The sequence below is a fragment of the Natator depressus genome, chromosome 11 (genome assembly GCF_965152275.1).
Source record: "Natator depressus isolate rNatDep1 chromosome 11, rNatDep2.hap1, whole genome shotgun sequence".
NCBI lineage: Eukaryota > Metazoa > Chordata > Testudines > Cheloniidae > Natator > Natator depressus.
This window is the reverse complement of record NC_134244.1, coordinates 65,150,486-65,174,662: the sequence shown is the minus strand read 5'-3', so window position 1 is coordinate 65,174,662 and position 24,177 is coordinate 65,150,486. Positions and strand designations below refer to the sequence as shown.

The 24,177-nt window shown below is 42.3% G+C and overlaps 1 protein-coding gene and 1 long non-coding RNA gene across 5 annotated transcripts in view; one reads left to right on the top strand and one right to left on the bottom strand.

The window, feature by feature from the left end:
* The window catches only part of ERBB4 (erb-b2 receptor tyrosine kinase 4), a 966,448-nt gene that overhangs the window by 872,441 nt on the left and 69,830 nt on the right, over positions 1–24,177 (top strand). The window lies entirely within an intron of this gene.
* On the bottom strand, positions 565–23,237 carry LOC141995642 (uncharacterized). The gene is made up of 5 exons (XR_012641379.1): positions 23,139–23,237; positions 15,866–15,938; positions 3,855–3,925; positions 3,271–3,414; positions 565–1,359 (listed from the first exon to the last, which is right to left on the bottom strand). It is a non-coding gene; the product is annotated as an uncharacterized LOC141995642 (long non-coding RNA).

Genomic DNA, 24,177 nt, shown 5'->3' with positions numbered 1-24,177 from the left:
TTAGCCTGCTCGCCCTGTCATTCAGGCTGACCTGGAGCGTTGGCCTCTCCCCATTGTTCCTGGGGGCTTTCAGTCTCAGGGTCCTGATTCCCCATCGACCCTTCCCCCTTTTTAGTACTGGGAGCTAGCAACTAAAACACCCCCACTGAACGTTAGTAAGGGGGCAACAGTCCCATTACACCAGGATTAATTCCATTTAAATCCATGGAGTTTCTCCAGCATCACCACCTCACTAGGTTTGCTTTATCAATGCAAACATTATCACATGGTGGTTGAGTAGATTTGTAAAGCTAAGAACAAATCCATGGGTAGGCAGGGGTTGGCTGAATGCATATTCGAGCATGGATCTAGCCAAGAGAAGGCTTTTATTTTGACTGTCTAAGGTAATTGAGCAAGTCTGAACCCACCTTTCACTTTGAAGCCTTGTTCACCAACAGTGAAGCAGCATTATTCAACATGTACGTGATTGAACAGAAACAAGTAGCTTTCATGTCTTACTATAATAGAACTATCTCAACAAAGTCTATTTACACTGATGCTGCATTAAAAACTATCTTCCTGTTCTCAGTGCAATGAGATCACTATATTCCCATCAACACTGGGGCACAATGGAGATGAAAAGCTACTACTATACGGGTGTGAAAGGTATCTAAAGACATGCAGAGGCTCATTACCTAGCAGGCATCAGGGAGGATTCAAAAATCTGATCTGGACTTAGAATGACAACCTCTCCTCCACTCACGGCCCTATACTGCACTATATTCCATCACCTCATCAATGCATTGAAGATTGGGCTGTCCCAGGTAAATTGCATGTATCATCTCCCCCATCCTTAGTTTCTGAGATAGCTGAATGTCTACAATAGTCCTGGTATTTTAAACACTGGGGTCAGGGTGCATAAGAAAGTCTGTTCCACGCGCTATGTATCATTTCTCTCATGATGTCCTACTTAGTTGAGGGAGTGGTGGAGAAGGGGCATATATACATATAACCGGACAGGGTGCAAAGGAGTGAAGAAGCAGGCCCGGGATGTTCTTGTATTCTAGTTCCAGAAACTCCTTTTGCCCAGTTCAAAATCTTATGTAGTGTACAGTGCAATCAGATGTATACTCTGATCTTGCATAATTTTCATGAAATACTTGCCTCTCCAAAGATTCCATCCATGCAGGATTCTTGATCTTAGGTTTTAGTTCCTTAGCAAAAGAATGGCTTTGCTCCCAAAGCTCTTAAATTTTTCTTACCCTTAAGATAGCAATAGCTAGAAAGTAAACTAGGCTCTGCCTGGCTGTTGAACACTGCTCCTGGAGCATTAATTCTTCCCTCCAAAAGTTCCAGTCGGATCTTTCTTGACAGAGCTCCCTGCAGAAACAGCACCATGTTGGCAATTACTTCAGCTCTTCACCAGAACCATATCACTGTATATCTATACCTTGTTGGGCATTCTTTTCTTGCCCCCCACCTTGCCTTCCAGTCAGACTAGTCCTGTGTTAAATTTCGTAAGACTTTTTGCCTTAGCACTCTGGCACATTCCTCTAGGATTAGGACCTCCACCAGTACTCTGATAAAACGATCCCTGCACTGTTCTGGTACCTCCGTGCCTATCTATTTCATTGCATCAACGCCCTTTCTTTGTACTGGGGTGTGTCTGTTAGCACCTCAGTACTACTGCTGCACTTTGCCGCCAGTGTTGTCTTGTTGCTTCATGCCCTGCGTTTGGACGTGCATTCGTGCCATAGTTACCATCCATCCTGGACCTAGAACTGGTGAGGAAATGATTTTGCCTCACAAAAAACCCTAAAAAAAATATTTTTGTGTTCATCATTTTTCTCCATTTTTTAAAAATTTTTGTTGAAAAATTCCCACCCCATATTTTTCAAATGAAAGCAGAATATTTTTGTGGAAAAAAAATCCATTGTAAAGCCATTTTCTATCCAAAAAAACCAACCAACATGTAGACAGAAAGTTTTACACCTTTTCCAGCTGGACCCACTAAGTGCCACAGTGGCTTTGGCTCTGTAGCACCAAGCACTTTTTGCATTTGGGCTCTAGAACTGGGTTGGTGCTTTGGGGGTTTCCGGAGCACTATGTGCTATTCTTGTTTTCTCTAGCTCTTATATGTGCTTGCCACACATGTCATGATACATTTCAAGAAGTGGGAGCATCTTGCCACTGGGGAAGGGTACTCCCAGTGTTGTGTCTTGCTTTTGGGTTGATGTCGGAGGGAAGTGTTCTTAGGATATGGTCCTGAGAGTCTCGTGACTTCACTGGACTGGCTGGGAACGTACTTGTTCCATTACTTGTATAATTCATTGAACAAAGACTGAACTTTTGACACCCTCCAAAGTGATGTCTGTGTCGTATGCGGGGGGGTTGGGATCTAGGGTTCCGGATAAACTACCAATAGTGGCAGCTTGACCTCTGCAGGCAATTAGAATGTACGGGAGCCTAGATGTGATAGAAAAACTTTCTTGGTGTCTTCAGAGGAGCAGAATCGTAAGGTAAGTAATTTCCCCTTACATGGAGTATGCATCATTAATACAATCTGGACTCCTTCAGAGGGTTTTTAGCCCTCATTTATTGTCCATGTGCAAATGCTTTCTTGCTGTGTCTGTTATCAGACACAATGTCAAGGAACAGAACCACTCAATGAAGGGGCTGCTCAAAGTGCAGCCATTTGAAATTTGAGAGAGGATAAGGTCTGTTATGAATTCTAAACATCCTTGTCTTACACTTTGAACTTACCAAATTCAAAACAATACAAAGACCTCTGATCTTAGTATGAAACAGAATAAAACAATTTTTTTGGAACAGCTAGGCACATTTCATTTTGAGGTTTTTTTACTTGAAGCTTGATTCTGTACTTTAGATAGCTGTGCAAACCCACTGAGTTACACTTTGGGAAAACTGGTATTTTTTGTGGGCATAGGCAGACACTGAAGCTGGGCAGAATTCGAACAGGGAACACCACTTTTACAGTGATTCCAACCGTGTGTGTGTGTGTGTAAAATCATGTGTTTTCCTTGGTGGAAATTTGCCAATTTGAGTGCCAGTGGATTTCTGTCTCTCTTATGTCACAAAATAAATCAAAGGAGAAGTTAAAAATATGTGGTCTTTTTCTAATCATCATAAAAATGTGGGGTTTTTTTCTCTTTCCTAAATTTGCAATATGGAGATTGGATTTTTGGACCGCTATCCAACATTGAGCACTTTTTAAATATTTTTCCATTATATTTTAACCTCACTGTGATTATTTTGAATCCTGTTGTTTACCTCGTTGGTTGCAGCTGTTGTGTCCTGGAGGGAATCCATGATAAAACCAGAAACATCACTTGATAATGTCTTGAGACTTGACGATAGCTAACCGAGCAACATCGGGCTCCTTTGCAGAATGACAGTTACAGTAATCAGTGGAGGCTGGAAAAGAAGATTTTATTTAATTTTTCCCCACTTATTCTTTTAATGTGGCATCATCATTCCATAGGTAATCATTCATGTAGGTAAAAAATACCTAGAATCTCAAAACTGAACTAATCAATGACTGCATTTCTATCTAAAGGTCTCCAGCACAGGGCATCTTAGAAATAGCCTCCTCTTTCTGGGTAACGTCATCCAGGCTGGGATAAACAGGATTAGCATCTGTTACACTCAAACCCTCAACTCTTCTGCTTCCTGGGTACAAATATTTACCTCCAGTACAATCCAACTGAGCAGCAAATTAGAGAATCAAAGGTACAATTGGCTGTGTAGACACAACTGCTTAATTTCAGAGAACAGAGTAAACAAGCTGGAAGAGAATCGGAGGAGAAAACTGTTTGATTTGATCAGCCTCATTACCAAATGATTGCTGCACTCACCTTTTTTGGTCTGGATTCTCTGTTTATTTGTGTCATTAATTCCCCACCTTTTCTTACTTTCATGGGTAGAGCTAAAGTGAGAGAAGAGATTTTTGCAGATCAGAGATATTTCATGCAGTGCCATGTATTTTTATATTAAATAAAAGGACAGTTTGTTTTTTTCCACCAGGGGTGGGGGGCAATGGGAGAGGGGTCAGTAGCTCTGGTATTCCACAGGAGAAATCCCTTTTACAATGTAAGTGTGATGTGTATATGCTTCTCATTGGCTTTTTCTCATTGCGGAGTTCTCCGAAAAAAGTAACAAACCATAGATTTCAGCCTTTAAGAATTATGTTCCAGCACAATGTCAGCTGGCAGGGAAAATCTTTTTCATTCAGAGGAGATCGACTGACTGTTCATACAGTACAAAGACCACCTGATTAAGGATGATAGGATTCTGTACTTTGATATTGAGTCTACCCTCTGGGGAATTAGCCACTATCTCTTCTGTGCTGGCCTAGAAGTCTTAGTCTTTTCCCCACCTGGGATGGCTAAGCACTACCTTCACCAAGATACTCTCCCCCTCCCCCCACCTTTCTTTGTTTATGATCTAAATCCCACTAAAATCATTGGGAGTCTTTATTTTAACTTCAGTGGTCCTTGGACCAGGACTATAGCCCTGTCTCTTTAAGCAAAATCATGTCATCGTGACACAGTATTTAGTCAGAAGAAGCTGCCTTAAAGACAACAGTAGCTCTGCCTATCTGAGCAGTTGATCTTACAAGAGGCTAAGCCCCCCCGCCCCCGCCCACTACCATTAGGTGCCGAAGAGCTGCTGCTCCGCTTAGTTGGAGATGAGGGGGCTCAGCACTTTGAGGTTTGGACTGTGAGGAAAACTGCAGGATTTAAGTGTGTGCATCTCTCCCTTGTATATAAAGCCAGCTTTGTTTCAGCTGTTTTCACACCATTGACAACACACTGTTTTGATGGTGTGTGACAGGGGGGTGGGGTGTTATGAGGGGGAGAGAACAAAAGCATGTTCATTTTAGAGCACCGTCACATGTGTTTGCTGCCTACCACAACAAAGGAAAGGTTGGAGGGGCGGCTGTTCTGGAGATTACCATCATTCTTTCAGGGAGTGCTGGTGTTTTCCCAAGGAAACACCAACATTTCTTAATTATTCTCTTCATGTGTAGCCATGTGTGCAGCTTACTGAAGGCTCAGCAGTGCATTGTTGTTCCGAAGCCTTGGAGAATGAGAAAGCTGGCCGTACAACGCTCCAATGTCCAACATTCGTCTCCTTTTTTTCCCCTCTTCATTACACCAGCTAATTACTTTGACCGCTAGTGGCTGTAGAGAATTGTTCTCTCTCCATAACCCCGGCAGCCCTCTGCCGTCAGTGTAATTTAGAATAATAGCATAACATTCTCTTACTGCTTCAGTTCTGCCCAGGAGAAATGTAAAGGCACACGGTCCCTTTGCTATATTCAGCTGCTAAATCAACATCGTTCAAATGAGTGGCCACCTCTGCTCTTGCCTGGTGAAGATACTGTCAGGGTTCCTTCCCCACTCTGAACTCTAGGGTACAGATGTGGGGACCCGCATGAAAGACCCCCCCAGGGTCATTTCTACCAGCTTAGGTTAAAACTTCCCCAAGGCACAAAGTTTTTGCCCTTGGATTAAGTAAACGCTGCCACCACCAAGTGATTTAACAAACAATCAGGGAAAGGACCACCGTGGAGTTCCTATTTCCCCAAAATATCCCCCCAAGCCCTTACACCCCCTTTCCTGGGGAGGCTTGAGAATAAACAAGATGAGCACAGATCAGCCTTGGATTTTTAAGACCCAAAAAACCCAATCAGATTCTTAAAAAACAGAACTTTATTAGAAGAACAAAAAAAACCAAGAGAACAACTCTGTAAGATCAGAATGGAAGATAATCTTACAGGCAGTCAGATTCAAAACATAGAGAATCCCTCTAGGCAAAACCTTAAGTTACAAAAAGACACAAAAACAGGAATGCACATTTCCTCCAGCACAGCAAATTTCACAAGCCAAAGCAAAGAAAACCTAACACATTTTCTAGCTAGATTACTTACTAACTTTACAGGAGTTGGAGGGCTTCCATCCTTGATCTGTTCTCGGCAAAGGTATCACACAGACAGACAAAAGCCTTTTCCCCCTCTCCAGATTTGAAAATATCTTGTCCGCTCATTGGTCATTTTGGGTCAGGTGCCAGCCAGGCTACCTGAGCTTCTTAACCCTTTACAGGTAAAAGGACTTTGCCTCTGGCCAGGAGGGATTTTATAGCACTGTATACAGAAAGGTGGTTACCCTGCCCTTTATATTTATGACAGATACCTAAATGCCACTTGAGATGGTTTGTACCAGAAAGAGAGAGTGAAGGCTCTTGTTTCTGACTCTTTGCTGTTTAAAATAGTGAAAATAATTAGGGTTTCACTTTAGCTCTCAGATATGCCCGTAGGTCCCAGTGCTGAATGTAAGAACAGCAGCTCTCTAGACATTCTATCTGTTCTGCCTCACCTCGCAATAAACAGTTGCATTTAAATAATGCTATGGTGGATATACGCCTGCATTACTATCTGGGTTTGTGGGTATAGTATGCATATGGACAGTCAATGGGTGTCGGATGCCTAACTGCCATTTGTGCTTTTGAAAATTTCCCGTATACGTCCTCTGTGTGCGTGTTCCGATGAAGCAAAAACAAAACGCTGCCATGTACCGAAACAGTGCAATGATAATGATATGCCACATTTAATTTACGCCAGTGCTGCTTATTAAATCTGTACGCGGGATTGTGAACTATCATTGATCTTGAGTGTCTAAATGAAGAACTGAAAATGGGTGTGTAGAGCACCCTTTAAATTTTGGAAGTCCATCTGGTTCATGAACAGAATCACCAGCAGCCATGTTTAGAGTCCTAAGAAGTGGGTGTATTAGAGCTGTCAATTTTAAAGCTTTTTTCACCCTCCTAGAACCTTTTGTTTTAATTAGAGCTGAAGCAATGTTCTAACAAGCTTTTTCCTGTCAACACCAAATTTTTTCAAGCTTAAATAAATTCACAATTGATGGCTATCTTTGCGCAGCGGAGAAGCAGGTCGTATTATGTCCATTTTTGAAGTTGCATTTCTTCATATTGGATGCAACAAAGGTCAAAGTTTACACCTTGTCTTACAGGAGGCATCACATCAGCATCAATCACTGGTTTGCCACTTATTATGGCAAGAAAGGCCGATACATTTCCCCCTCCCCCTTCACATGCCAATTCAGGAGTACTACATAAGACATCTGAGCATGTCTCCCCGCCACCAAACACACACACACATACTCCTGATATTGAGAGATACATAAAAGGTTACTAAACATACAGTGCTGTAGACAGAAACCAAATCATGAAATCCCACTTCGCACTAGTGTAAATAACTGCACCAGATTCAGGGCAATGGTGAATCAGGCCCTTGGTTTCCACGGGTGAAATCTTGACCCTGTTGAAGCAAAACAGAAAAGCTCCCATTGACTTTGATGAAGCCAGGATTTCATCCGTAGGTGTTACTTCAATGCATCCGTATCCTGTTTTAAAATCAGATGAATCATCTGCCTTCAAAAGTAAATCTGCTAGGATTTCTGAAGCTTTGGGGCTAAATTCAGACCTAATTCAAACAGATAAATCTCCATTGACTTCATGAGACTGCACTCTTATAAATTAGATAAGAATCTGCCCTATTATATTCAGGCAGATCCTAGCACACAGGCCATGGTGACATCTTATGACAGCTTACCTTTAAATCACTCTAAGAATATGAAGTCAAACATATCACAACATCCTTTGCTTACCCTTTCCCTTAAAAATTTGGCACACAGGGTGTATTTGTGCCTAAAGCATTACCTCTGCTGTCTGCCTTCATTATTATTTCCAAAACACATCTCTGCACTCTTCCTTAGCTGGGAACAAGCTTTGTTATTTTGATCTCAGAAAAGAGCCCCGTCGGAGCTTTCTTTGCGACCAAAACGTTGCCATTTAAACAATGCAGAAATATGACATGGCTGTGAATTTCTACACCATACGTATCTGCCATTCATAGTCCTCTGCAAGGCCAAAAACCTGCTTCAGCACTACTCTGTCAAGCCAAAGGATTTGGCTGGCACCTCATCGTACTTGGCCGATGTGCATTGGCAAGGGTGTGACAGCATAGTCTATCTCCTTGCTGACCTTGCTGCCAATGCCGAACATGCCAGGGATTGTTTACGATGGCATTGCTCAAAGGTCCTTGTCAAACTTGTTGTTACTGACCTAGAGATTGAGGTACTGTCTGTGACTTCGAAATCAGGGTTGTGTGTTTGTTTGGTGCTTTAACAGTAACTGTTCCACTAAAGGTAACATAATCCAAATATACCTGTAATCTGTATTTTGACTAGTGACTAAGCAGTCAGAGACTGAAGGAAATAATTTTTAAAGCAATCAGTGACTTCAAAAAAAAATTTGCTGTTCTATAAAGAGTTGAATATGGTATATAATAGTAGTAAATCCTTGGGAATAAGTCATTATTGGACTTGGCAATTGTGGTGTTACAAAATTAACTGCCCTCAGACTTGCCTTAGGCTGCAAATGAGCAAACTGGTTATTACTGGTAGTAATGACTGATTTAATGGGTATTAAAACTTAATTATAAAACATGGAGGTTGCATAAACAGCTGTATAGCTCATTACAAAGTCAGCTATGTCTCTTTGGCTTTTAGGAGGACAGACAGTTGTGTGGCATAAGAATTTCAGTTAATTTCAACACATGGGGAATATACTATATACAGAATGGCAAAGGTCATTCCATCATCTGAAGACATGATTTGGCTTCTGAAAAATTTACCTGTGCTAGGTTTTGTTGTTTGCTTTTATCGGGTGGTCTTAAGGAGATCAGCTGGGTCACGGGAGGGAATAACCCTATCCGCTAATACAAACCCAAAACTATATTCTGTGTTTTTAGAGGCGTTTGAACCCATTGTGGTCTGGCGAATCATTTTAAAAAAAAAAGTTTCTCGTGTAATTCATAATTGGAGTCTCCTGAAAATACTGACACCTCTGGTTAAATACTGTTGAGTTGGCGAGTACGCTGTGAGAGCAGATCGTTATTAAAAAGGAAATTACAGCCTCAATGAGAAATGGGGCACATTATTTATTTATTTATTTGTGTATTTGCTGTGGAGGCCGTTTACAGAATGTGCGGTCAGCCCCAAGGGGTGTTTCCATAAAGCTGCTCTTTATGTCAGCCTAAACTGCAGCAATAAAACCCTGGGGTTTAGTTCAGGAATATTCCAGCCAGAGGATGCAGCTGAACAAGCAAGGAACTTGGATGGTGCCTGTGTCGGTATTGATGCTAGTGCTGGGGATGTTCTGAGGCTATTGTGAAAGTGTCGTGCCAGCTTGCCGTGCAGTGTGTCAGACTGGCCTGCAAAGCTCAATTTGATTATTTCATATTGGTATTATAGCAGCTCCTGGAAGCCCCATTGTGCTAGACCTGTACAAGGACCTTGCCAGAGAGTCCCTGCCCCCAAAGAGCTGACAATCTAAATTGATTAGACAAAGGTGGGGGGGGAGGGAGGAAATATTATCATCCCCACACACAGATGAAGAGGCACATGGAGATTAAGTGACTTTGCCGCAGATTTTCTGTATATCCTGGGGTGAGGCAAGAATTTAACTCAGATCTCACAAGTCTCAGTCCACTGCCTTAAACACAAGAGCATCCTTTCCTCTGTGGAACTCCTCCTCAGGTGGAATTTTCTCATGGGCTTAGTTCAGATGTCCGCACTGTTCTTGGCTGGTGGCATTTTCTATCAGAAAATTAAACTCCTCCACAACGATGAGCTCTGAAGTTTTGAAGAGTCTCCTTCAAACCCTGAAGTTCTCTCAGGTCATTATCTCAAATGTTACAAGTAACCAGTGTAGTGATCTGAGACAGAAGGGTGATGGCAGAGCGGTCTCGGGTTGCACGGCAGGGTGATGGCAAACCCTGAAAGCAGAACTCTACAATGTGATATTCTCAGTTGCCACTGACCCTGGAAGTTGTTTCAGTTGGTGCATTTGCCATCTTCTGGGAAAGGGAGACAGAATCACATATCAGAGGAGGAGTTTGAAGAAAGAGAGAGGGACATCACAGAGAATAGTGCTAAGTGATCAGAACAGTAATAAACATGTAAAAGGAGGAAGCAGGCTTCAGAATCCTAATGTGCACTAAACAGCAATTGGATATATTTTGCCTTCCAGTGAAAAGCACAATGCAGGACCACTTACTTTACTTATGTCAACCTGGGCGGCGAAAAGGTGAATCTCTCTTTCTCTCCAATCCAGAGAGGTGCTTCAATGCTCTACAATGGGAGCAAAGGGGACTCAACACCTTGAAAGACAGAGTTCTCTCTGACAGATCTTCTTTACTTTACTTTGATGGATGAGCAAACTTTTTGTACCCCCTTTAAAGGGTTTTAATAAGTCAACCTCTTGAAAATGTAAACAGTGCTATTGACACTGCCACGGTCTCATTTATGTGGCCGCTTCTATTATGGGGTCAGTGTAAGCTTCCAGAATATTAGGCAGGGCAGTGCTACTCTGCCCTCTAGTGACTGAAGAAGAGTTCAAGCAATCATAATGTGAATGTTTAGGCTTCAAAATGCAAGTGTCCAGATCAAAAATGATAAGGCATACAGGGTTTGCATCAAAAGTTCCATTGGAATTGCTGTGCTCTCAGTTCAGAGCATGCCTACGCTTATGTTTCATTATATGGACTATTCTTGTCACATTCGTTATATTCAAGTACAATGTGCCCTTTTTCCTATATCACAAAGTGACTGGTCCTTATCTTAGTTCTTGTATCTTTCCCGAAAGCATCGGGATATTGAATCACTCCCGTAGTGGCTGCATTCAACAGAACAATGTCGCACACAAGGAAAGGCCTATATGATACTTTCCCTCCCAGATTTGCAATCAGGCAACATCCCCGTTTGCTGCTGATTTCTTAGACACCTTCTTGTTTTTCAACCAGCTCTTCAAAGGAATTCACATGTCCAGTCCAGGCCTTAAAAGAAAGCTGCTCCCAATGTGCTTTGCAGTCAGAAAGTTCACATGTGAATATTATGCATTAAATAAGACTTAAAAAAAAAAAAGAGAATACTTTGCCATGTGTGGGACTACTGCTGTCATTTTACACAGAAAAACAACCAGCATTTGAGTTACCTGCAGAAAGGGAGCCAGAGGTAAAAGACAGTAAAAAACCAGTTACCATCCTACTGTTTTTATACAATGAGGATTTTCCTGTGGAAACCCAGACCTTTTTATTTAAATATTAACATTCCAATCCCCTAACGTCCGCATTGTAACAGGGTGGCAGCTGTGCTTTGCAGTCTCTTACGTTGGGTTTCCATTCTGTATAGAGCCACACATTGTGTTACTATCTACAAGGTAGCTCCAGCCAGCGGCAGCCGCACAGAACTGCCAATGTCGAGGAAAAGCTTTCTTCCCGTCGACTCTGGTAGAGTTACTCCTGATTTACAACGAGAGCAGAATCGGGCCCTTTATTTCCAATGCAATTCACAGCTGAGAGCTTGAGTGTTCTGAAAGGGGCGCTCATCACAATGGCTATATACCTTCTCTCAAAGGAACCACCAAGTGCCTCGAGCAGGGGTGGTTTGTTCATTATAAGTGTTGAGTATTTTAAATAAATGACAAAGTACTCACACTGTGTTGTAGAATGGTCCTGGTAGGTTATTACCTACTGACCACCACTACCCCACCGAAGGTGTGCACTTTCAGGCTTGCCCACATATCCGTATTTTTTTTTTTTTGGATTGTGTGTTACTTGCTGTGAGATTGTGAACAGCATCGTTGTTCTGGGTAGGAAAGAACAACATGAGTAATGACCTGTACTCACATGTGTCTCTTTGAATACTCTGCTACAGTTCCATGACGAACACAACAGATCAGTTACAGGAACGCTAATTAAAGGGGAATTAGACAAACCAATTGTAGCATTAGAGCAACTAAATTTTTTTTTTTTAATTTAATGGGGCTTACTATTCTCAACCAGCCTTGTGCACAAGACCCGTGGCGAAACCTGTCCCAAGTTAATGAAGCTTTTCCAGCATTCTAAACTTAAGGTGAAAGAGGGAGCACAGCTGTGTCACTGGTTTCATGGATTGATTGTGTATTTTGTGTATGTGTGAGCCAGAAATTGTAGGAGCTGTGTTTTGTTTTGCTTCTGAATTTGTAATTCATTTCTGACATAGACAAGAATCCACCACAATTCCCCAGCACGTCACCCCTCCTCCGAGGGAAGAGAGAGAGAGAGAAAGATACATACGCCTCCCCCCCAACGCCCCCCCCGCATACACAGACCTCCCAAAATGGTGATACATGACAGGCCGGCTTCTTTTTTCTCTTAGGCAGGGGAAGGAGTTTACCTTCCAGCTCTGCTTGGTCTCATTACATGCGGGAGCAGGTCTCTGCCGTTCCAGACTCCTGCACAGCAGCTTCCGCCAGGGTCCTCTGGAGAGCTGTCAGCTTTCTCATCTCTGCCAGTCTAGTTGACAGTGCAGTAGATGAGGTTATGAAGCATAGAGCTGCTACCTTTGAGGGCTTTTTTTAGACTATTTTCTAGAGGAAGAGCACCTTTTTTCTCATTCCCTTGCTGGGTCCAAATTATCTGGGGCTTAAAAAAATCAGATTGATGTTTAGTAATAAATCCCCCAGTGTGTTATCTGTTGTTGGCAGTATTTCCTCTGTGCAGCCATCCGATTTTGTTTTAAAAAGTCTCCTTTTTTTAAATCAGTCAGTCAATACCATTGACCTTCCAGTCTGTTTTAGAAACAATGATATCTTCTTACATGGTATCTTTGTGTCAGCAGGCATCGTAAGCACCCCACACCAAATAACTATAGGAGCAGATGTGTATATATGTATACGTATATATATATATATATATATACACACACACACATACTGCTGAATTTTTTCACCTGTTTCCACAACTAGAAACATGCTCATCCTAGCAAGTAGACAGACATGGGGGCTGGGGGATAGCTTCCTGCTTTGCTTATGGATCTCCTACTGTCACAATGCTGTTTTCTGTCTGGCCTTGGAATTCATAGATTCTAAGGCCAGAAGGGATCATTGTGATTATCTAGGCTCACTTCCTGCATAACCCAGCCCACAGAACTTCCCTGTTAGAAAACCATCGAAACTTGCTTTAAAAATCACCAGTGGTGGAGAATCCATCACAACCCTTGGTAAATTGTTCCAGCGATTAATTACCTTCGCCGTTAAAAAAATCTTTAAACGTCGTCTTGTCTCTGCCTTGGATATTATGGCAGAAACCCAGACAGAGCTGGGCATTTTTAGTGACCCTGCTGTGCACTTTTCTTCAGCTTCTTAAACATGAAGTTTTCCAGCACTCCTTTGCCCCACACCTTTCTATTTCTCCTCTTGAACTTACTCCTCTTAGAAGGGATATAGGTGTCTATTTGTTGCATAGTTTGTATGTGAATGTTCTCTGTCCTGATCTGCACTGCTGCTATTGCATTGTAAATGTCTATCTAAGCAATCCAAGGCAAGCTGTTCTATGTGGAGTCCCACTGAGTTTCGTGGGGATACAGGAGGGTCCCCATGTGTAGAACAGCTGACAGAATCGGGGCCTAAATTATTCAGGATAGGGAAGGAAACCCATAAAAATGAAGTGGCTGTTTCATACTGGGACTCTTCCCAGGAGATGCCATTTGTATGCAGGCTTATAAGACCAAAATTCAGATATGGATATATACAAATTTGTCCATTTCAGGGCAGTTAGCTGCTCAGCAACAGGAGAGCTAGGACTGATAGACTTTCTCTTATTTATAAAAAGAACTACTCTATCCTACAGCCCTTGTATAGTCATTGTAATGCCCAAATACACAGTGTGTAACAGTAGGGTAGGTTTACATAAGGGATGTCTGCTAGAAAAGCTAATGCTGTCCTCTTGCCCCTCACAAGGTGAAAATACAAGAAGATCCCAATTAAGTGAACGTGAACCTCCATATCTTACCTACTTCCAACATATCTTATATCTTACTGTCTGACTCCCTTGCCATTGACTCTCTACTAAACAAACTCACAAATATCAAACCAACTGGCTGTTGTCATGCTGTTTCATAATCAGGATCTTACAGTAAATCAACCTCCCAAAAAACTTGAGTGTAGAAGGAAACCCATTTTTAGGGCTAATCCCATTTGACACTCGTTGACCGTGAAATGTCTGAGCATACAGTATAAGTGAGTGTGACCTATGGGAGTAGAGCACCGAATTCGGAGTCAGGAAACCTGGTTGTATTCCTCATGCTGCGATACTCACTTTGTACTCTGGGACAAGTCACTCAGGGCTTAATACACAGCAATCTAACTCTACAGCACGCCCAGTGTGCCGTGTGCTAAGTGGCTGTGTAGAACCTGCTGCCGCGCAATAAAAGTAAATGGCAATACATCCAAGCATGCTACAGAAGTTTTAGCAAGGTCCACACAGCCACTTAGTCAGCCGCAGGCTGGTGCACGACATATTCACACCCCAGCTTGCCACGCACTAAGTATCCATATAGATAAGCCCTCAGCTAAGCCACACAAAGGCACTGTTAGGGAGGAATAAGAGTGCCCACATAGAGGGTTTGTATGGAGAAGTTATTGCACTTTAAATTCACACCCTAACTTATTCTGCACTAACTTTCCACATGGACAAGTCCTCAGCCTGTGATTGCCTCATTTTTCTCATCTGGTCACCACTTTACAGATAAGGAAAATTAGATCTCCGTGGTAAAGCGCTTTGAGGTCTACAGAACCATATAAGTATCAATGTACACCGGGACACTGAACTTCTCAATTCAGTAATAACTGCACCTGACTTTGCAATGCGCAAATAAGTAGTGAGGTCTGTTTTCTATTTAAAATTTATTTAAAGGTAGAGCTGGAGTTCAACTAATACAAAGTAAGAACCAGGGAAGTTTCCCTTCTGCTAAGTTCTAGAGGAATTCAGACTTAAGACTAGTATCACTTTCTTGCTGCACAGAGAGAAAAGGAGATAGAACCATTCATATGTCATTGAATGAGGGTTTTTTCTCTCACAGCTAAAACATGTTATCTACTTAACTACCTGTAGTATTATAAAGCAACCTTTTACCTATCACAAAACAACTGCTGGCCCTTGACTCTCACTAAGTGAATGCTATTGTGCTGAACAACAATGCCAACTTATGAGGGGAAAGAGATTTTGTGTAAAAGGTTTTATAGAGTCCTTTTCAAAGGCTGTAGTGCCTGCCTCTCTCCGAAGCAATTTTTATTCATGGAAGGAATAAAAAAATCTTAAGATGACCTCACAAATGATTCCACCTTATGGTTTCTGACCTTTTGTCAAATGCCATGAAAATTACTTTTCCACTGGTACTGTGCTTCTGCTAGGCAAGGAGCACATGAAAAAGATTTTGACCTTTACCCTCCGAACCTAGATTTAGAAGCGCAGAAGCACTGAGACTGGAATTATAGAATAAACATTTGCTGTGTCTCCCGGTGGTCCCCGCTGCTTTTCAAATGCCTAATTGCCAAGAACAGCCTCTCTTTCTGAAAGGCAACAAAGCTAAGGTCTGCTGCAGAGATGGCACATTTCTGGAGCTGGCTATCGTCTGACAAGTCCAATGAATGTCCATTTGGAAATGCACTACCTATTACAGGTACTTTCTAATAGATTGTACCCATGAAATATTTGAACTTATGAGGGGAAAGAGAAATAATTGAACACTGTGCGTTATATACTCTGACTTCAATGTAATGAACACACTAATCTTCATAAACGTATGCAGGAACATATTGCACAGGCTCGCATCTTATTTTGTGGGTAAGTTTTTTGTTAAGAATGGGCAACCAGATAAGATTGTACATGTTCACAAGTGATTGCCACTCCTGGCTCTCAACAATAGTCACCATTAAAAAGCCATCATTTATCCATACTTACCACACGAGGTCCAACAGCGTTTCCCTTTATGGCGAACGGGTAATACATGCAGGATCTCAGCATGCTGTGGCACCTGTAGGTTAATGTCACATTTCAGTGGCAATATAGAAGCAGAGAGATTCCAGGCTGGTTTAAACATAAAATAGCTTGCACAGTTGCTTGCCCATAAAAGCTCTGTCAGCTCCCTTCGTTTTGCAGCTGTGATGGCTAGTTGGGATTCTTCAGGTGGGAAACTACAGGGGACACTCAGGGAATCCCCCCAGATGTCCTAAAGCAAGGCGCAGGTTCTTCCCTGAATACATAGGTGCTGGAACTTGGGTGCAGCCATACCCCCTGGCTTGAGGGAGTAATAACAATCCAAATACATGCTTTCTGCCCTCAGCACTCCCACTATAAAAATTGTACCAGCACCACTGCCTGAATAAGCACGTCAGGCAGGCAGGAAAGAAATTCAAAGGGACCATGGCCTGTTTTTTTTCTCTCTTCCCGTTCCCTGACTTACACCAATGTTCCTGAAATTAGATGTTTTAATCACTATTTATTCCAACGTATATTGATGGGGAAATTAATCAAGCAGCTAGATTAAACAGTTCTAAATACCGCACCTCAGGATTTAACCTGTCTGCAAAGGAAAGTCAGTAAAGGGTGGTGTATGGCCTGAAGTCTTGCCTTTTATTTAAACTGGTGACAACGTCCTCCCCCACTCCCATAATTGCAAACTATTAAAAAAAAATAACTCCACCAAATGTTGACTCCTGGGCTAATACATTTGGCAGGGGGATGGGCGAGGGGTTAATCTGAAATACATAGTGCATATACTGTATTCCGAAAGGGAAGAATTTAGAAAATCTTACCAGGAAAGTGAAAGTCTCTCTCTCTTATTCCACCTGTAACTCACCTTAATGTGTAAGTACCTCTGGTTATTTCAGCAACTGCTATATGAAAATGCATTCCTAAATTGACTGCCACACAATCAGTCCTCATTGAACAATTTGATCCCAATTAAATTTCCTATTGGGTTAGCCAGCCTGCAAGGGAACTGCACGTGTAGAAATCCAGTAGTGGTGCAGTCTCTTGGAAGTCCCTGAGCAGGCCCATCAGTAGTCCCCAGGAAAGCATTTAGCAAGTCCTTTTGGACTGGTACAGCATGCTATCAATTCACATTGCAGCTTAATGTGATGAATGCCTTTTCACTGCATAACTTAACCACCCCTGCTGGGAACTGAACCATTGACCCTACCATCCAAAAACAATAGTTTTACCATTTGAGTTAGAAGAAAATTTCCAACTAGAGCCATAAATACTAGTATTTATATGGTTTCTGTAACCACTAGAGGGCAAGGCCATCACACCCCAGGAAACATGCTGAAGTCTGAGCATCACAGTTTTAGGCCACTAGTTTCCCTTTTGAATGTTACTGTAACTGGCAGTATCAATCTAGCAGACCCAGACCCAGTAGACAGCTATTACAACAGCCTTTTGTGAGCCTCATTCTTAAGGATGGAAGAGCCGGTTTGAATAATACGGGAACCGACCAGAAAACTCGCCCAGAACTCAAAGTGGACCTGAGCAGAATTCTTTTGAAAGGTTCAAAAAATTCAGTTAAGCTGCATTTTGTTGTTTCTCATTTTCATTCATGTCTGCATTTCCTGGTCCCCGCCCGAGAGAGAAGTGCTGAAATACCTTAAAATAGTCTCCCTCTCATGCTCTTTCTGAAATATTGGAAACATGCACAAAAGTAACGTAGTGAGAACCTCCTTTTACAACTTGAATTTGACAATTTGGAGTTCAAACAAAAGTGCGATTAAGCATCTGAACTTTGGAATGTTTAACAACCCAAATCTTCCGAGTTTCACCCTTCATAATAATCAAATTCTGTGACAGCAATCCCGGGAAAACCCCAGGACTGTAAATTTATAAACAGACTCTCAGCATCAGAGTTTGTTTTAAGTTCTGCAGTAGTTGTATTGTAACTGAATATTCCATTGCAACAGGGCTGTCTTTCAGGTAAAAATGTGCACAAGTACACGAGCTCTTTTTCTGGGGACCATTTGCTCTCTTCCCTTGTGTGGAGGGGGAAAGAACTATAACAATCCAGTAGAAATGGGGATGGGGCACAACCCAGATGGGAAAGGTGGCTTTGTGGAATGACTCCGCCCTGTCCCTGCATCTCCCACTGCCACCTTGCGGTCTTCAGAAACTCCACACGACTCTCTAAGAGAGTAGCCTGGGGTTATGGGGAGAAAGTCAAGGAGCAGCCATTCCATGTGGCATGTTCCCAATGCCAAGTGAACGCAAACACAAAGGGTTAGTTAACGCTGCTCGGCATGAACTATCACTCCATGCTCTGTGGTCCCATTGGAGGATGATCATCCCATAAGCACATGGCAACCGAGTCAGTCAAGTTGCTATTGAGGAACCAATGGACTTGGAGTGCAGAGTAAAAGATCCTATCCTGTTAACATGTCTGGTTGGGATCTGTGATTTGGGTCAGGGTTCCCCAGCCTATCCACCATCAAATTTAGGTACCCCTCCCACTGAGCCACCAGCCACAGGTAGAGAAAGGATGATGTGATCTTTAGCTTCCTAAGCCCTGGCCAACATTGTTGATAGCTTGTTCCCTGCATTTTCATGTGAGAGAGTTAACACAGGGGCCTCTGTCACTATGAAATACTACACCGTACTAATATTTTGTAGTAATGTTACAAGCCCTTCCCAGGAGCTGCTTTGGAAACAATGATCATTGTGTGGTAATGCTACCTCATTCCAAATGGCACATAGAATAATTCCTGTTTGAACTGAACCTGTTGAGCATTCTCTGTAATATTAACTACAGTGCTATTTCATGTGGATTAAGGTGCTTCATGTCATTTTCAGTTGAGTATCAATCATTATGCACCATACTGGCATCAATTAAAACATCTGTGTCAGTGAAATACAATGAAATGGACCAAATTCACCCCTGGAGTGACTCCAGGGTCACCTTTTGCCCTGTACATTTTATTAATGTACTAATTTTATTAATTGCTGTGCACTATAACTGCTCAGTGAACGGGACACTGTCTGATTTATCAGATTAAATTTCTTACCTTGAAAGGGCTTCACTTTGTAGTTGCCTCTCTTTGTATATAACTGATAAATAAGAGCACAGCAACGTGGGTTGATCCCAACTAGACCTTCAAATTACTGTTTTTCTTGTCCTGTTCACTCAAAGAAAACCACCATTGAGCTCAAGTGGATTTTTTTCCCTGGGTAAAGAGTCCAAGACTGAGCCTCAATACCCAGTTAAAAAAAAAAAAAAACTTTTTATGATTCAGGCTAAGTTCTGGCACTCCGGTCTTGGAAAATACCTTGGTCCTGTGAGTCTCTCTTTCTTTCATAATGTACGTGTGTAATATGAGAGAGTGTAACATATGATATAATGTAGTACTTATACAACATTTTACAGTGGAGAAACATCGTGAGCAAAATGGTTGTCCCTCCTTTATAGAAAGGGTCGACTAAGGTACAGAGAAGCTGTGAGTTGCCCAATGTCACACACCAACGGAGGCAGAAGTAGAACCCAAGTCTCTTGACTTTTATCTGATGCCTTATCTACTGGAGCACTCTACATACCCTTAGAATGAATTGTTAATATTACGCTTTCACCGAAAGGCCCTGAACAAGATGAAGCCTCATTGAGCTAGGCGTTGTTCAGACAGAGTAAGACATGTGAGGAGTAGAAAGAGAAGCACAGAGAGGTGACGTAACGTGTGTAATATCACACCACAGTTTAGTGCAGATCCAGATATAGTACCTGGGTCTCCTAATTCTCAAGCCAGAGCCCTGCCCACTAGACCACACTGCCACCCTATTACAATGTGATACACTATTTGGCTTCAGTAGTGATTTATCATTGGTTTCTCTGCCTGATGAATGAATTCGTAACACCATGCAAGTTAATTGAAAAAAAAGTAATAAAACTGATAAAGAAAGGAAATCTAGTAGATGATGGCATGGGAATTGTGCTGGTGTTATGTGTGACAGCAATTGTTGTGTTGTCTCTTTAATGCCAAGAAAATTAACTATGTATTTTTAAAATATCACATTCAGTCGGTGGTTTCTAGTGTCAGAAATTGGCTTTACCAAATGATGTCAGTTTAAAGTGAGTGTAAATAAAAATTGAGAAAATTGTAGAGCCATGTGAGTTTTGCCCCACAGTTTAAAAAATTCTAACCTTGAAAATAAAATAAAATAAAATCCAGAAAGCAGAAAACTTGTACCATTAATCGAGAAGCCAAGTACATGGCGGTAAGTGTGCAGGATTTCCACGATGTGCTGCTATACGATGCCAATTTTTGTGTAGCCACCCAACCTCCATCATATTTTTTTTCTCTTCGTAAACATGAGAAATCAGCGTCCTTTGGATTGTTTCTTTATTAACCTTGGTTTAGTCTCCTCCTGAAGCAGTGTGGCAGGATTTACCTTTCTTTGATTGCTTCTGCAGAAAATGTCAAGGGATCACTTCTTTGTTGACGATTCTGAAGCGGGACTAAGGGATCCCAAAGCCCTTTCAAGAAAGACACTGTCCCTCTCACGATTGACATTATGAACATCATGCTTTATCAGTCAGCAGTAATAGTGTCCTGCCAGCACAAGATGCCCTCAATGATACTGGGGGAGGGTGGTCTAGTGGCTAAGGTCCAGGATTGGAAGTGATGTTCCTGGTTCTACTACAGACTTCCTCTGTCACCTTCAGCAGATCGTTCAATCTCTCTCTGTGCGGCAGGTTGCTATCTATAAAGCGGCAAAAATCTTGCGTACTTCATGTAAGTGTAATGAGTATTAATTCATTAAGGTTGTTCAAGATCATGTGTGGAAGGTGTCTTAGAAATGTTCATTATTATTGTCTAATGAAATAGGAAACAAGCGGCTACGTATTTTGGGGTCAAAAATATTTGGATCTTATAAACACCATTCTTAAGGCTTGAAGCAAAGCCAGTTAAAGTTGATGGAAAGACTCCCAATGACTATAATGGGTTTTGGATCAGGTCCTTCATGTACATCTCTCTCTCTCTCTCTCTCTGCTATTCCACTTGAAATTTTATTGGGGGATTTTTCCTAGCTGTAGCGAAAGTCTGGCTGGCAATGTTATTGTTGTGCTCTAGATAGACAGAGAGAAGGAGAGGCAAACTCAAACTCCAGAAATGATGAGAGAGTCAACAGCAATTATATTTGCTAAGGTCCTATGGAGAAATAGCAGTACAGTTATCTTAAAGCTTGCAGGTGGTTTGGCAATAAGATGTGGATAGTTGTAGGGTTACATTTTTTTTGTATTCCTCCTTTTGAGATATATCCTCCAGAAAGGGGCAGGAGGAAGGAGCAATTTTCCTTTTAAGCTTATCTTTAACTTATCAGTTGATTCAAGTGCTCTTCCTCGGCGACCTTCATCTCCCAGTGCCTGAGAGATGTAAGAGATGCTGTTGACACAAACATAGGCCCCAGCTGCCTCAGCTCATATTCCAGACACTGCGTTAACATGGCATGTTTGATGCTGCATATTTCTGTCTTGCCGACAAAGTGGCAGTGAAAGCTATTGCATTGATCTGGGAAGGAGAGTGGAGAGGAATGAATGCCATGGTAAACAACATTGCCTTTCTCCTCCTCCTCCTCCTCCTCCACAGCCATGACATTAATCATGTTTGAATGAAGAGGTCAAAACTGAGAGATCTGGGTATTTAATGCTGAGCTGAGAGTCCGCCCTAGCAAACCACACTGTATGAAAGAGAACTAGCACACTGTGCATTATGAAAGCAAACCCAGGCCTTTGTTTAATCGGAACATGAAAGCTTTTCTAATTGCACAGGAAAATCAGCTATGGGAGTTGGGAAATGACTATCTGGGGAATATTATACTACACCTCCCCAGCCATGTTTGGATGGGTCTTTCCAAACATTTATTTATTGTGTGACCAAATAAAAGGGCACATTCTCATTTGTGTTATGAGCATACCAACATCACTGTACGTCTCTTTGTCAGATCAATCTGAAGTGGGGTTCTACAGTGTGAAAATATAATATTAAAAAAAAACAGTGCTAAGTATACACTTGCAATAGGATTTCCTCTCTAAAATAATGGGTTTGTTTTTCACCCCTTCCATGTTCCCTCTTTCTCCAGATAAAAATAGATCTTTTATCACCTATGGTTGTGGCTATTAGAATGCAAAAAGGCTCATTTTTGACTGGTGTATACAAGTTTTTGCTCTGTTGTGTAAAGATCTCTCTTGATGACTGCTGCATGGGAATGCATCTTCTTATGTCTCTGTCTATCCATCCTCTTACTGTTGTCTTCAGTTTACCCTTTCTTCAGCTTTTGCCTCTAGACTCTCCTCTTCGGCTAACCTCAATGCTCATCTTTTCTTTCATTGTTCCCGCTCCCTCGTAGAACTTGTACAAATGATAGGCAAGCCCTTGTCTTGCCCAGCGCAGCCATGCTGGGGAAGAAGGAGCCTGCTGGCTCGGCCGCACAGCCTCCACCGTTGATGGTCAGTAGGTGTGAGCGGGAGCAGGTTTCCGTGGGGCTGATATTATTCCACTGTGCAGGTAGAAAAGAGAGTGGGTGGGCCATGGGTCTACCCTCCTGCCCCACTGGCCAGTGCAGCAGAAGAGAAAGTGCTTTGCTACTAGTAACTAGTAGCCGATCACTTCTCCCCGCGAGAGCAATATGGGAACAAGGGCGGGACCTGTGACACTCCTGGGGTGATGCAGCTATGTGCTTTCTTCTTACTTCTCACCCTGGACCTTTTGCTCTACTCCCCTCTGCCTACAGTTGGGCATCAGCAAAAGTATTAGGGTCACTTTTCATGGTGTTCCCCCTCCACTCTTTTTGGTCTTGGAGTTCTGTGCATGCATCCACAGGATAATATACAAGAAACATTTCACATTTTTGCACTGAGGGCACATTTCATATCTTAAAAATGAAAAATAAAACCATAACATATAAAACAAATAGTTAAGAGCCAGATTCTGCTCCCCCCCACCCCCCACCCTCCCAGGCAGCATACTACCTTATTCCTGAAGGAGTTGTATTGAAACCTGTGCGTGCAGAACAGTCTGGCCCTAAACCAGGAGAGGCAAAGAGAGACTTTGGGATGGTGAGGGAAGGAGGAGGGGTGGATTTTCATAGATTCATAGACTTTAAGGTCAGAAGGGACCATTATGATCATCTAGTGTGACCTCCTGCACAACTCAGGCCACAGAATCTCACCCACCCACTCCTGCAATAAACCTCTCACCTATGTCTGAGCGATTGAAGTCCTCAAATCATGGTTTAAAGACGTCAAGGTGCAGAGAATCCTCCAGCAAGTGACCCGTGCCCCATGCTACAGAGGAAGACGAAAAAACCCCCAGGGCCTCTTTCAATCTGCCCTGGAGGAAAATTCCTTCCCAACCCCAAATATGGCGATTTTCTTCTTTGTGTTGGGACTAAATGATCTGGACTCTGCAACAACGCAGTCAGCTCGAAAGCATCCGAGCAGCTCTTTGGTGCTGCCACCTGCTGTACAAAACCTGCTTATGCCAGGACTAGAATATATTATTTTCTTAAAAACATGGGGTCTGCAAATTTGAATGTGTGATTATTTTTTTTATGTCGTGTAAATAGCTGTTCTGTTGGGTGAAGTTCAGAAAATTGCTTCCCAGGCCAGCGGGTAGGAAATCATGCTTATAAGTCTATCAGGGAATTACAGTTCGATCACAACCTATAGTACAAAGACTGCACTGCAGGGTACTCACTTTAGTATGTTACATATAAGCCTTCTATTGAAATGACCTTCTCCCCTACCCCCATCATTCAAATACACATTTCCATCCAACAGCAAGCCGTTTCAGCTCGGTTTTCCTGGCAAAGTTCATTGCTGACAGACTAAGAACTGGAATTAAAACGTGTGACAGTGCATTAAGGAAAGACACTAAAGGGGATTTAAAGAGCGTGGTCAAGGATACAAAGAGAGAGAGAGATGGATTGATAGATCTAGCAGGTGCATAGCTGCCTGCATGTGGGAGGAGGTGGGGAAATGCACGGTCGTTTCTCTTGGAAAGAGTTTTATAACTAGCCAGCAGACGCTGACAGCATTCTGCCAGGCAGCCAGCAAGTAACTTAAACAAGTGAAGGGGACAGAACAGCGCTGGCAGGAAGCATCTGACAAGCTGGATCAGAACTAGCCAACCTTTTTGTTTGCCTAATAGGAAGAGTCATTACCTTCTCCTGCTATCCCAAGCAGGCTAATGGAGCTCTCGAGGGCCCCTCTATCTGTTCCTCACAGTAAATAACAT